The sequence below is a fragment of the Berghia stephanieae genome, chromosome 2 (assembly GCF_034508935.2).
Source record: "Berghia stephanieae isolate SIO BIC M18660-M18661 chromosome 2, UCSD_Bste_1.3, whole genome shotgun sequence".
In the NCBI taxonomy this organism is placed as follows: domain Eukaryota; kingdom Metazoa; phylum Mollusca; class Gastropoda; order Nudibranchia; family Aeolidiidae; genus Berghia; species Berghia stephanieae.
This window is the reverse complement of record NC_088361.1, coordinates 15,432,993-15,445,492: the sequence shown is the minus strand read 5'-3', so window position 1 is coordinate 15,445,492 and position 12,500 is coordinate 15,432,993. Positions and strand designations below refer to the sequence as shown.

The 12,500-nt window shown below is 37.1% G+C and overlaps 1 protein-coding gene across 3 annotated transcripts in view; it reads right to left on the bottom strand.

Annotated features, from left to right (window-relative positions):
* Positions 1-12,500, bottom strand: part of LOC144964381 (complexin-like) — a 225,067-nt gene that overhangs the window by 131,631 nt on the left and 80,936 nt on the right. Inside the window, exons 1-2 of one of the 3 annotated variants that reach the window (XM_078898560.1) lie at positions 3,435-3,470; positions 2,829-2,977 (exon numbers count right to left, since the gene is read on the bottom strand). The exons of the other annotated variants lie outside the window; for them this stretch is intronic. The gene's annotated coding sequence lies outside the window, so the exon portion shown is untranslated. Of the gene's footprint in view, positions 1-2,828; positions 2,978-3,434; positions 3,471-12,500 lie in introns of those variants that run through there. 3 annotated transcript variants of the gene reach the window in all.

The window sequence follows — 12,500 nt, the reverse complement described above, 5'->3', positions numbered from 1 at the left end:
CAACACCATTGTCGTCACCATCATTATCATCTCTATTATGTCCAATATGAACATTTTTTTTTGAATGATGACCCTTACAATAAATAGATAAAGGAATGAATGAATGAATAAATAAATAAATGAATAGATAAATAAATAAACATATAGATAAATAATGATAAAAATAAATAATATTACAATATTTTAAAAGTATAACAATGTATAGATAGTTCGAAGATGACGTCACTCAAGCCTTTGTTATTATATTTTGCCATCCGCGTTTGTGAGTTATTCTCACTAAACTGTAGTAACCAGACTATAAAAGTTCATGGTTACACATAGTTTCGTGTGTTGGTCCGTTATACTTCCGGATGGCAATGTTATGAGCTTCTTAGCCAAGCGCATACTATCTATATAAATAAAATCTAGAGTGTTCCCTGATCCATGCATAGCCATCATCATTCCGACATCTAACCACCCCCCCCCCCCCTCCTCTCCCTCTGCTCCCCCTGACCCCCCCCCCCCCCCCCCCCCATTCCCAACCCAAATCAATGATTAAGATGAATGGCGTTCTAATCTGATCACACATAATGTCTACAGCTATTCCATTACGTTATTGTGCTATCACTGGGCATGCTAATCCTGTTATTCGCATTACGTGTACATGTAACTGATTATCATGCAGCCCCTCGGGGGATTAATATAGATATGATTGCTAAATGCAATGGATAGCACTATGGCCTTGTGCTGATATGAAAAGGGATGATAATAAAGAGGGATCATCATTTTCATCATTGTCATTATCATTATTTTCATCATCATCACCACCATACCACTATCATCATCATCATCATCATCATCATCATCATCATCATCATCATCATCATCATCATCATCATCATCATTATCATGATCATCACCAAACCAATACCACCAACACCACCACCACCATCATCATCATCATCATCATCATCATCATCATCATCATCATCATCATCATCATTATCATCATCATCATCAACAACAACAACACCGCCATCACCACCAACACCATCATCATCATCTCTATTATGTCCTATAAACATTTTTTTTTTTTTAATGACGACTCTTACAACATTGGAAATAAACAAGTAACATACACACCAGCACAAGTCCAAAACAAAATAACAAAAACAAAAAAACAAAACAAACAAACATGTTACGTGCCAAGAAACAAGCTATATCATATGAAGACAATAATATATATAGATAGAATGAAGATGACGTCACTCAGGCCTTTGTTATTGTTTTTTGCCATCCACGTTTATAAGTAATTTTCACTAAACTGTATTAACCAGACTATAAAAGTTCATGATTGCACATAGTTTTGTGTGTTGGCCCGTTATACTTCCGGGTGGCAATGTTGTGAAGTTTTTAGCCAAGCGCATACCATCTATACATAAAACTGATACATGAGGAGGAGTGATTTAGCGGTGTGGTCTTTGTTTCCTATCAATTCTCTCTCTAGTTTGCTGTGCTTCCAATCCAAACGGTACAAAGATCAGAAGGACTTTCGTAGTTTCACAGCACGCCTAAATAGGGGTTTATTTTACTATCCCGGGGGTCGCCCGAACCCCCGTCTCAACCCTAGAGCTTTAAACTAGAGCTTTTATATAGAGCAATATCCACTAATATGTGCTCAAAGCGCTGTGCAAAGGGTCCCTGACCGACAGCAACACGTAACATGTAGAACGAGACATTACGCCTGTTAGGCGATATTACAATTTTTCCGACAGAGACAACTCTCTTGACGGCCAGGTACTCATTTTTCACCTGAGTAATGGTGAGAGAACGTGAGTAGAGAGTCTTTTCCAAGGATTTAACTATGCGCCGAGTGAGGCTCGAACCCAGGACCTTCTGATCCGAGAGCGAGTGTCATACCACAAGATCGCATAACTAAAGATACTATAACCTGATGAAACATAGTGTCGCTCTCCATTCATCACTTGCAATAATATCGAAACTGGTGGGAAACACAAGTCAATAGTAATGGCGTCATGGCGTCGCCCGAAGTCGTAAACGACAACCCACTCAGTGAATAGGATTCAATAGTCTGATGTCACGCCGCCCGGCAACGGCGGTCATCTTGGTTCTAAACAAAGAAAATCATTACTTTTTATTCTTCAAGCTGGCTAGAACTTTTCATATGCTTGTGATCAGAATGTGTAAAAGTCAAAACATGATCAAATTTATGTTTTTTTCCTCTCTGGATAGGCTTTTATGCTCGCCGGAAAATATTTCATACGGGCGTCCGCCATTGTTCCGATAGTTTAGAGCCAGTGTTACTAAGTTACCATGCGTCATTAGGAAGGAAGTGACGTTACGACTGTTGAAGAGTATTGTCTTTGAAATCAGAAAAATCACAATTTATAAAAATGAAATTTATCTTAAATAGTAATAGATATGTATTGGACATTGCAAGCAATTGAAAGTCAACAATGACTAAAAGGTTAAGTAATAATATAGTAACTGTGCTGTGAAAATGTCCTCGCCAGAGTTCGACAACTAGCCGTGCTCTGTGGCCTTGAGCAAGGTACTTCGCCCTAGCTCCCTTTGTGGCACTGCGCTGCGGCTTACGCCTGGGTTATTCCAATATGTCATTGAAATAGGCCAAAGAGACATATTTTCGCTTTAGAATTAATACAGGGAATTTTATTTATTTATTTATTTATTTATTTATTTATTTATTTATTTATTTATATTACGATTCTCCGTACACCAATACAAACACATAGCACACATTTATTTATTTATTTATTTATTTATTTATTTATCTATAAATGAGAACCCAATACAAACACATAGCACACCTCTTGAAGTCAATCTTGAACTCTCAACGCTTCTCAATGCTAACAGTTTAATTATATCAAGATATTCCACATTCGATAATCAAATATAGTTGAGTATTTAGATGATGAAAAAGCCAAGGGAAAACGTCAAAAACATTCCAAAAATGTTCCTCGAACACACAGAATAGACGTTATGCGTTGAAGTAAAATACATACAACAACCGCCAGCCAGATATATCGTACCAACACTCGGTACAATGTGTAGCCTTAAACGTTTAAAGTCTGACTGATAGAATTTAGTGAGAACTAATCATTAAAATGGCTGTCTAAAAACAATAACAGAGAGCTGAGTGTCGTCAACTTTTCGTTCCTTCTTCAAAGATAGTTCGGAGTTGACGTCACTCAGGTCTTTGTTATTGTTTTTTGCCATCCGCGTTTATGAGAAATTCTCACTAAACTGTACTGGCCAGACTATAAATGATCAATGTTACACACAGTTTTGTGTGTTGGTCCGTTATGCTTCCGGATGGAAATTTTGTGAGCTGCTTAGCCAAGCACATACTATCTATAATATATAACACAATAATACTATATCATCGATTCCCAAAACATAGACATGAGAAATACTTGATAACCACCACACGTTTATAACTGTGATATTGAAACCAATTAAATGGTACACAGAAGAAGACCAAGAGTAGCTACTCATAACTATTCAATGGCGTTTTCATGGGTCTGTGACCCTTGCGATCCACACGAGTCAGAGAGAGAGAGATAGAGAGAGAGAGAGAGAGAGAGAGAGAGAGAGAGAGAGAGAGAGAGAGAGAAGGGGGGGGGGTGAAGAATCGCTGTATTGCCCCATGTGATCTAACAATGTTTATTTAGTGGGTTATTCGCCCCTTATTATTCATAGATATCTCCAGCTCCAACTTATTGGTCACCCCTGACTAAGTTTATTCAAAGCCTTTTTGGAGACAATTGGAGCGGAATGGACCCGTGTTATAACCAAGACTAAAATAATGATACGAAGACATGAAACTTATGGGCTCTTTCCTTGTTATGGTGTGTCAATTGTCAATGTCAAGCAGCTCTCTCTCTCTCTCTCTCTCTCTCTCTCTCTCTCTCTCTCTCTCTCTCTCTCTATATATATATATATATATATATATATATATATATATATATATATATATATATATATATATCTGTCTGTCTGTCTGACTATCTATCTATCAATCTATCTATCTATCTATTTATCTATCTATCTACCTATCTACCTATCTACTCATCTACCCACCTACCTACCTACCTACCTACCTACCTACCTACCTACCAATCTATCTATCTATCTATCTATCTATCTATCTATCTATCTATCTATCTATCTATCTATCTATCTATCTATCTATCTATCTATCTATCTATCTATCTATCTATCTATCTATCTATCTATCTATCTATCTATCTATCTATCTATCTATCTATCTATCTATCTATCTATATATATATATCTATTTATCTATCTATCTCTCTCTCTCTCTCTCTCTCTCTCTCTATATATATATATATATATATACATATATATATATATATATATATATATATATATATATATATATATATATATATATATATACACACACACATCATATTTCCATTATCTATTTATCTTAATGTGTAAATTAAACACGCCTGTACAAACAATCTCCTTTTGGGGATGCGATAAAGTATTATTATTATTATTATTATTATTATTATTATCATTATTATTATTAATATCATTATTATTATTATTGTTATTATTATTATTATTATTGTTAAATATGACATTTCAGTATTGGTGGTAAAGTGTTTAAATACACACCATTTCTGACCGCTGTATGTGAACAGTGTGGCTCAGCGGTACGGTCTTTGCTTCGTACCCGGAAGGTACCGAGTTCCAATACCCGCTACGTTGTGCGGCCTTGAGCAAGTCACCTCGTGCTAACTCAGTTTGCGGCGCTGCACTGCGGTGGGCGCCAGTTGGCGGATGTTGTGAGTGGTTTACCTAAACGTATAACATCAACTGAGGATTCCAGTGATTGGTTTGAAGTGGTGGAAGTTGAAAGTGGTATTCTTCTTGTTAGTGTTGCTTTTTGTTATTTGATAGTAGATGGTTATGGATGTGTGTAGTGTGTGTATGTGTGTGTCTTTGTATGTGTGTGTGTGTGTGTGTGTGTGTGTTATATGATAGTGTGTCTGTGCATAGCCATCGTGAACTTATAGATAGTTCGAAGATGACGTCACTCAAGTCTTTGTTATTGTTTTTTGCCATCCGCGTTTATGAGTAATGCTCATTGAACTGTATTGACCTGACTATACAAGTTCATGGATACATACAGTTTTGTGTGTTGGCCCGTTATACTTCCGGATGGCAATGTTATGAGCTTCTTAGCAAAGCGCATACTATCTATAGCCTGACACTGACCATAAAATGACGTGAAAATGCCAGTCTTTGGCCACAAAAGAAAACAAATTGTGAGTTGTATTCAATAGTTCAACCAATGGAACCACTTATAGATAGTATGCGCTTGGCTAAGAAGTTCATAACATTGCCATCCGGAAGTATAACGACCAACACACAAAACTCTGTGTGATCATGATCGTTTATAGTCTGGTTTAGTGAGAACTACTCATAAACGCGGATGGCAAAAAACAATAACAAAGACCAGAGTGACGTCATCTTCGACCTATCTATTGTTTCCACGAGCACTACTAACGAGAAGTCCTTTTGGGTCTCAGTGCGTTGACATCGTTAACATATTATAGATAGTATGCGCTTGGCTAATAAGTTCACAACATTGCCATCCGGAAGTATAACGGAACAACACACAAAGCTGTGTGTAAACATGATCGTTTATAGTCTGGTGAATACAGTTTAGTGAGAATTACTCATAAACACGGATGGCAAAAAACAATAACAAAGACCTGAGTGACGTCAACTTCGAACTATCTATAATAGCCTGACACAAGAACCCTCTAGGACTGGCAGTTTGACGTCATTCTTTTTAGGTTTGTGTGGCGTCTAGTGAGCTCAAGGAAACAGGTTATTTCATTGGTTGAGCTATTGAATACAACTCACGATTTGTTTTCTTTTGTGGCCAAAGACTTGTCTTTTGACGTCATTTTTTGGTCAGTTTCAGGCTATAGATAGTGTGAAGATGACGTCACTCAGGTCTTTGTTATTGTTTTTTTTGCCATCCGCGTTTATGAGTAATGCTCACTGAACTGTATTAACCCGACTATAAACGTTCATGGATACACACAGTTTTGTCTGTTGTTCCGTTATACTTCCGGATGGCAATGTTGTGAACTTATTAGCCAAGCGCATACTATCTATAATATGTTAACGATGTTATCTTTTGATAGATCGAAGTTGACGGCACTCAGGTCTTTGTTATTGTTTTTTGTCATCCACTTTTATGAGTAATTCTCACTAAACTGTATTATCCAGACTATAAACGTTCAAGGTTATGTACAGTTTTGTGTGTTAGTCAGTTATACTTACGGATGGCCGGCAATGTGGTGAGCTTCTTTGTTGGAACGCTATTTCCGGCAGGGGAATGGATGGTGTGAGTATTATACCTAAACGTATCACATCAATTGATGATTCAGGTGATTGGTTTGTTGTGGTGGTAGTTGGCAGTCGTATTCTTCTAATGAGTGTTACTTCTCGGTTTTTGATAGGTGGTCATGGATATGTGTGTGTATGTTTGTGTGTGTTTGTGTTTATGTTTGTGTGTGTGTTTAACTGACAGTGTGTCCGTGTTGGGGTTGTTCGAGTCGTGGAGTAGGAGAATGAGGTGGCCTGGAGGTGGATGATGCAGCTGGAATAATCCACAATCCACAATCACAATGATTACCAGTGTAGGGTAGGCCAGTCTCTTCTTCTACCACAGATCAATAGCATGCATTATGCATGAGGTACGGCTGATGCACGGCCCCCCTTATTTTCAGTGCGTGCGCACACACACACATACACACACACACACACACGCATAAAAACAGATACACACAGAAACATATACATACCTATACTCACACAAACATGCACACAATCTCAAGTGCAGTCGCACGCAAGCACACGCAATGACAATAAATAATAAAGGGACCAAAAAGGAGGGAAAATATACAAAAATATAGATAGTTCGAAGATGACGTCACTCAGGCCTTTGTTATTGTTTTTGCCATCCGCGTTTGTGAGTCGTTCTCACTAAACTGTATTAACCAGACTATAAAAGTTCATGGATACACAGAGTTTGTGTGTTGGTCCGTTATACTTCCGGATGGCAATGTTGTGAACTGCTTGGCCAAGCGCATTCTATCTATAAAACTAAATAAGACGGAACAAAAGAGAAAAAAAAGGCGTACAATGATTGCAAATCCTGGCCCTAGCATTGTATCTTTGGACAAGGCACATTACAAGCATCACCGCAGCACTCGACTCGGGTGAAAATGAGGACGGGGTTGTTGACAATGATGTATACTTCATTTATACAATGGCCCCTAACGAGCAACTTGTACTCAATAAAATGGAGATTAGATTCTTGCCGGAGAAGTGCATTTCTAAATTTGGTGAGATCGGCTTGATGAATCCTCTGAGATTCGTAACGTTTGACTTTAGCTGTTTTACAGCACTGGTGACACTTTTAGGTCATATCATTGCCAGTAAAAAGAAGGATAATTAATGGGAGCGATCTATAGATAGTATGCAGATGACGTCACTCAGGCCTTTGTTATTGTTTTTGCCATCCGCGTTTGTGAGTTGTTCTCATTAAACTGTATTAACCAGACTATAAAAGTTCATGGTTGCACATAGTTTGTGTGTTGGTCCGTTATACTTCCGGATGGCAATGTTGTGAACTCCTTGGCCAAGCGCATTCTATCTATATTCATTTTTTCGTCCAACCCAGTCATCAATCACATGATTTGTTACTGTCCAACGATTGGATATTTCTTAACAAATGTAAACACGCTGCTTTGTTTATGAAAGTTGTAAACATACCCGTGTGTCAAGCTGAACAAAATGACCAATCATAATGTAAGATATTTCAAAAGCTGTGAATACTTTTCACTATGTGGTCATTTTGAGCACAATTTGCAATGTGACCAATGACCTCGAGCACATGGAAAGGGAATGTCGATCATAAATCATGCCCATTGGAGGAAAGAGACAATTCTGATGTTAAAATCAGCAAATAAAACAGTAAGACTGTGCGGCTATGTGGTCTAGTGGTATGACATTCGCTTTCGGATAGGAAGGTCTTGGTTTCGAGCCTCGCTCGACGCATAGTTGAGTCCTTGGAAAAGGCTCTTTACTCACATTCTCTCACCGTACTCAGGTTTAAAATGAGTACCTGGCCGGTAATAGCGTTGTTTCTATCCGAAAAACATTGTAATATCGCCTAAAAGGCGAAATGTCGGTCCTACATATTAAATCTTGCTGTTGGCCAGGGACCCATTGTAAAGCGCTTTGAGCACGTTTAGTAGATATTGCGCTATATAAAAGCTTAATTTTCTTTTTTTTTTAAATAATTAATAATTAATATGAAGTGCACCGGTTCGATAGGATTCTATAGTCTGATGTCACGTCCGCCCAGCAACCATCAACTTGGTTCTAAACGAAGAAAATCGTAACTTTTATATTCTTCATGCTGGCTAGAATTTTTCACATAATATCATGTGATCCGAATGTATAAAATTCAAAACATGATCAGACTCTCTCTCTCTCTTCTCTCTCTCTCTCTCTCTCTCTCTCTCTCTCTCTCTCTCTCTCTCTCTCTCTCTCTGTTCCGATAATTTTAATCTAAAACAAAGACAGCGAATAATAATAATAATAACGATAATAATAATAATAAAAATAATAATAATAATAATAATAATAATAATAATAATAATAATAATAATAATAATAATAATAATAATAATAATAGTGATCATAATAATAATAATAATAATAATAATAATAATAATAAATAATAATAATAATAATAATAATAATAATAATAATAATGATAATAACGATAATAATAATAATAATAATAATAATAATAATAATAATAATAATAATAATAATAATAATAATAATAATAAATCTTTATCGTCCTCAAAAAAGTGGCAATTTGTCATTTGGTTACACATTTATAACAATACAACATTGACATAGACACACTCACACAGATGCACACTAGTAACATAGTAGTCATCGAAAAAACGACATCAACAATGGAATGGAAAGGGAAAACAGACATGGGAGAAGAAGACAAAGTCACAGCTACAAATGCCTGAACTATACTTTTAAAAATATCCACTAAATGTGCTCAAAGTGCTTTACAACGGTCTCAGCCAACGGAACACATACCATGTTAGGTTGAAACATGACACCTGTTAGACGATATTAGAAATTTTCTTTTCTGACAACCTATATACTAACAGGTACTCATTTTACACTGAGTGCGGTGAAAGAATGTTAGTAAATGATTTTCCAAAGACCCTACTATGCGCTTGAGAGCGGACTCGAACCAGGACTTCGACCGAAGGTGAGTGTCATACACAAGACTTATGGCCGCACTATAGATAGATGGAGTTCACGTCACTCGGTCTTTGTTATTGTTTTTGCCATCCGCGTTTATGAATAGTTCTCACTAAACTGTATTAATCAGACTATAAACGGTTAAGGTTACACATAGTTTTGTGTGTTGGTCCGTTATACTTCCGGATAGCAATCAGACTACAAACGTTTAAGGTTACACATAGTTTTGTGTGTTGGTCCGTTATACTTCTGGATGGCAATCAGACTATAAACGTTTAAGGTTACACATAGTTTTGTGTGTTTGGTCCATTATACTTCCGGATGGCAATAGTTTGTGATGTCTTGTAACGCATACTATCTATAACACTATCTAATACACAAGGCCAGAATTACTTACTATCCAGACATTCAGTCGTGTTATTTTTCTTACGTCTCGTCTCCCAACTCCCCTTCGTATTGCACGAATTTACAATATAGATTTCCTACGGGAAATACTTGACTAGGCTATTACTAGTGATAAATAAGCATATTTATTATACGCCTAAATTCTTGTTGGAGTCTTCTGGCCTCCCATGATGTGCGGAGAGGTCTTGGCAAAAAAAACTCTCAAACCTGGGACTTCTATACTTTTTTTTATATTCGTACTCAGGTGTAAATTGAGTACTTGACCGTTAACAGCGTTGTCTCTGTCTGAAAAAAAAATAATTGTAGAATCGCCTAACAGGCGTCGGTTTTGTCACGTCCTACATGTTATGTGTTGCTGTTGGACAGGGATCCCTTGTAAAGCGATTTGAACACGACATTCATTAACAATTTTCCCTTGGTAAAAGCTCGTGGTTTTTGGGAGTTTTTTTTTTTTTTTTTTTTTTTTTTTTCATTTTATGTGGTTTATCAGAGCATAGAAACCCACAGAAACCCTATCTAAGTGCTGAAATATATATATATATGGTTAAGGAAACAAAAAAAAGGAGAAAAGGGAAGTCGAAAGAGGGATAAAAAAAAGAAGAATAAGGGATAAAAGCGTCCAAAATCCCCTTTAAATGCGAATCCCACTTCATGAATAATGTATGGAGCTCGCCAGATTAATCTTATCGAGATTTGGGTAATATCGATTTTGTTTTTTGTTTTTGATTCAACATCTGCTTTCACAGGCCATTTTAGATAGAAGGCTCCAGTCGTATTTCACAGCTTAGCTCTATTATTTAGAGAGTGTGAGAGAGAGAGAGAGAGAGAGAGAGAGAGAGAGAAAGAGAGAGACTTGGTGGGGGGAGAGGGAGAAAGAGAGAGACATGGGGAGAGATCGAGAGGAGAAGGAGAAAGAGAGAAAGAGAAAAGGAGGGAGAGAAGAGAGGGAGTCTGAAAGAAAGAGGAGAGAGAGAGAGAGAGAGAGAGAGAGAGAGAGAGAGAGGGGGGGGGAGAGGGGAAAGAGAGAGAGAGAGAGAGGAGAGAGAGAGAGAGAGAGAATAAAGACGAAAGAAAGAGTGAGAGATAATAAATGAAAGAGAAAAGGAGAAGAGGAGAAGAGAGGGAGAGAGAAGAAAGGAGGAGAGAAAGAGAAGAAAAGAAGAGAGAGAGAGAGACTGAAAGAGAGCCACTACATCATCAATTTGAAAAAAAAAATAAAAATACCAACAGATAATTTAAAAAATGAAAAAAAAGAAGAAAGAAACGTGAGACGCATCACAAGGGGTAATTCAATTTCGCTGGAGGCATAACTCAATATCATATCGATAGTTCGATAATAATAATAATATTATTATTATTATCGTTTAACAACACCAACGACAACGTGTTATATAGTGTGTGAGAAGTGTGTGTGTGGGGGGGGGGGGGGGGGGGGGGGGACGTTGGTGGTTGGGGGGGGGGGGGGGGGGTAGGAGATACCAGGGCTGAGTAGAATGAAGACAATAATAATAATAATAGTAGCCACAACTCTACCATGGATAAGATGGTTGGAATAAATGGGCGATATATATTTGTCTTTACCATAATCGATTTCCTGTCTCTTGATCAAAGATATATTATAACACCGATAATGGATTTTAAAAAGAATAAAAAAAATTTAACATCGCGTTTATAGAGTGAGTAAATCCTAATGGCTTAGGAAAAGATAATGTCAAATAGATATAGAGATCTAGGCTATTTCAAGAGCACGGCCATAATTATTATTTTGTTTTGTTTTGTTTTGTTTTGTTTTGGAGGGTTTTACGGCGCTTGCAACACATTAAGGTCATACCAGCGCCAGTAAAAAGGAAGAAAATGGGATAGTAAAAAGTTCTAGAATTACATTAAAGCATCCAAGAAAAGGGAAGACAAAGGGGAATTGGTTCAAATAAGAAACAGGTGTAGATTCCAAAAGCATTCTATTTTTTTAATTAATAAGAACATAAAGTTGTTTTGTAGAGAGATTGTTTGAGTTTTAAAAATCCATTTTTCTGCAGGGTAAGCCCGCCATTTTGGGAAAATACTGAAATTGGTCGGTAAGGACAGAGTTAAATTCAAAAGATCAGCGATGAAGGTGACGTAACATCAGGATTATTGCTTTATGTTTACATATTTATGGGCTATTATGACGAAAGCGTCATTCAATTCCGAGCTGCTTGCTTTCTCGTTACTCGGTCTTTTTGGTAACGCTAATAGATAGTTAATGACGTCACTCAGGTCTTTGTTAATGTGTTTTGCCATCCGCGTTTATGAGTAATTCTCACTTAACTGTATTATCCAGACTTTTAACGTTCATGGTTACACACAATTTTGTGTGTTGGTCCGTTATATTTCCGGATGGCAATGTTGTGAGCTTCTTAGCCGCGCGCATACTGTCTATATGTTTTATCCAGTTAACTGCCGTTACTCTGAAAAGACGCGTATTTAAATATTTGGCCAGAAAACTCGTCCTTCGAATACGATTCGATTGAAATGACCACCAACTTGGCAAACACTCTCAAACCTGGGACTTTAAGAAAGACTTCGCGAGGTCCTAGGTTTGAGAGTTTTTGCCAAGATGAGTGTCATTTAAATAGTTCGATATTTGAAGGACGAGTTTTCTGGCCAACATTTTTAAATACGTGTCTGTCTTTCCAGAGTAGATACGGCAGTGAACGGGATAATATCTTGAAATCGTGACC